Below are 2,666 nucleotides of genomic sequence, written 5' to 3' on the forward strand. Positions count from 1 at the left end.
AAGGTGAGGCGGAGGGATCGCCGGAACCCGGCAGGTCGAGGCTGCGGTGGCCGGGAGCGCCCGCTGCGCTCCGGTCTGGGCGACGGAGTGAGACTCCGACTCCAAAAAATCTGATTTTGTCGAGTACGACCTTGTAAGCTCCAAATGAATGAGTGGTCGCTCGACACGACCCTCCTCCCTTACCTAAACAAAGGTATGAGACCCCTCTTCTCCCTTTCTGGGGGCCATCTGCAGTTTTCGTGGTTGTTTTGGTTTTGTTTTTCCCGCAGATGGGTATTTGGATAGGTTCCATAAGGATTTGTTTTCTTTTGTAACGCTGGTTATCTTGCCAGGGCTCTGACAGAAATGATATTTCAAAGCAGACTGCTAGAGAATGAAGATTCGAGTTTCAATTCATCTTATAGGAAAAAGTTCCAGCAGAGCTAATTTTAAAGGGGCCTGTGTGGCAAACGATCTCGTGACGCTTTGTGTACACATAAGACTTATTCGGTCTAAATGAGTAAACGGATCCTACTATGAGTTGTCTTTCACAGAAATGGAACCTGAAGAAAAGCGTTTCATAAGAAATCGGTACGTTTGTCTTAGAGTCTTTTGTTCGTCCTTTTTTTTTTTTCCTGAGGTGAATTTCCCATGGCTAGGTCTCAGGAGGCGTTCGGACATTTTTAAAGTCACGTTCTACCGTAGGCCGAGTGGCAGCCTGCCCCGCCCCACGGCAGATCCAAAGAAAACTCCATCGGATGTAAGACTGAGACAGTTCAGGCTTTCGATCCGTGGTTTGGCATCATGATCGCTAGGAATCTTTCAGAGACACAAGTAAACCGGACTAGGTATTTGGTATCCCTCGGGATCTGAGTCAATCGATCGTTGAAGGAACTTTGAAATTGTTTCTGGTGGGCCTTTTTCCTACCCCTCTGAAGGAAACGGGGCCACAGACATAGCTGTTCGAAAGGAAATAGGTCGTCCACCTGGGACCGATTTTCATCACAGCTCAGAAGCTCGCTGCCCTCTGGAACTCCCTGGACCGAGGAGAACCCAGAATCCCTTCCACCCAGGGGAGCGAGTGCCGCTCAGAGATCTCGGAGAGAGGAAGGACCCGACTGACGGCTGCCAGAAGACGGGGAGGCACCCTTCCTCAGGCTCGGTGACTCAGCCTGTAATCCCACACCTTGGGAGGCTGAGGTGAGTGGATGGCCTGAGCCCGTGGGTTCGAGACCCGCCTGGGCGACTTGGTGAGACCGCATCTTTACAAGAAATCTAAAATTAACTGGACGTGGTAGCACATGCCTATAGTTTCAGCTACTTGGAAAGCTGAGGAGGAAGGATCAACGGAGTCCAGAAGGTCGAGGCTGCAGTGGCCGGGCGTGGCCACTGCACTCCAGTCTGGGTGACAGTGAGACTCCAACTCAAAAAAAAAATGAACAAGCAAACCACGTTTTGGCAGGTGTAGTATAAGCTTGGGAATGAGTTATGGTCTTAGTAAGAGACCGATTACAAATTTCAGAAAATGGAGACGCTGTTAGATTGAAACTTGCAGTTATTAAACAAGAGGTATTTTTAGTTACTTCTCCTATGACATGAACAGTTTTTGGAATATAAGTTGTTTTAGCTGCATTGCTTGGGATAGGAGTTTCAACTCCTATTCCTATGTAATATGGAGGTTTTGATTTTAGACAAAGACAGCAATCTGACGTTAATTGAGGTCAAATGTTATTAAGCAAGCGGTGCATATGAGCTAACGTAGGAAACAAACTAGGGGGTTTCTGGACTGGGAAGCTTAACCCCGAAGGCTTTGGAGCTGTTTTAGGAGGTGTTTTTGAATGAAAGCCAAACATAGGGTCCTGTAACTCTGTTAAGGGTCCTATGGGTATAGGTTTATGATTGATGATTCGCCTTCAAATAGTAAATAAGGCACCCTGGTCATACCCTCTCATGTCCAACTGTATATCCCAGGTTTTTCCAGTTCTTCATGAGTGATGGAGTGGATTAGTAACTTTTATGTATACAGGCTGTTTTGAGCCAGAGGTTAGTCAAACAGTGATTTGAGAAGTGTCATTAGGTCTTCCATTGTAAGTTGCAATGGTGACACATTCCCAGTTTGGACAAGTGTTCATTTTTTGGCATACATTTATAATTTTGGGGGTTACTGGGGCAAAGGTAGATGTCTGTAGTTTTTATGAATTTAGGAGTCGTCCATTGGGTACACATTTCAGTAAAGAAGTGGTTTGGTACCCTGCCTACCATAGGAATTCCGGCTGTACATTTTTTTTAATAGGTACTAGATCAGAAAGATTTGTTTTAAATTGGATTAGGCTTGAGTCAGGGGTCCAATTTTGGACAGCTAAAACTTGTCCTGAAGTAAAGGAACTTAAAGTAAAAGTATAAGCAGTATGATAAGCTGAACCCAAAGGGATGCTTGTTAGAATAAACCAGGGTAAACTCATTTTAAGCATAATAAAGCAATAATACATCCAGTACGCGAGAAATAAAACAGTGTTAACAGAACTTTCTTGCAGCATGGCCATTCTGCAGGAGCTGCAGTAAGCAGTGCTGCTTCAAATTCTAAAACAAGTGGGATAACAAAAAGGAGAGACAGCCGGGCTTGGTGACTCAGCCTGTAATCCTGTGCCTTTGGGAGGCTGAGGTGAGTGGATTGCCTGAGCCCGCGG

This window comes from Carlito syrichta, unplaced genomic scaffold, assembly GCF_000164805.1.
Source record: "Carlito syrichta isolate Samal-C Ts95f unplaced genomic scaffold, Tarsius_syrichta-2.0.1 Scaffold303796, whole genome shotgun sequence".
NCBI lineage: Eukaryota > Metazoa > Chordata > Mammalia > Primates > Tarsiidae > Carlito > Carlito syrichta.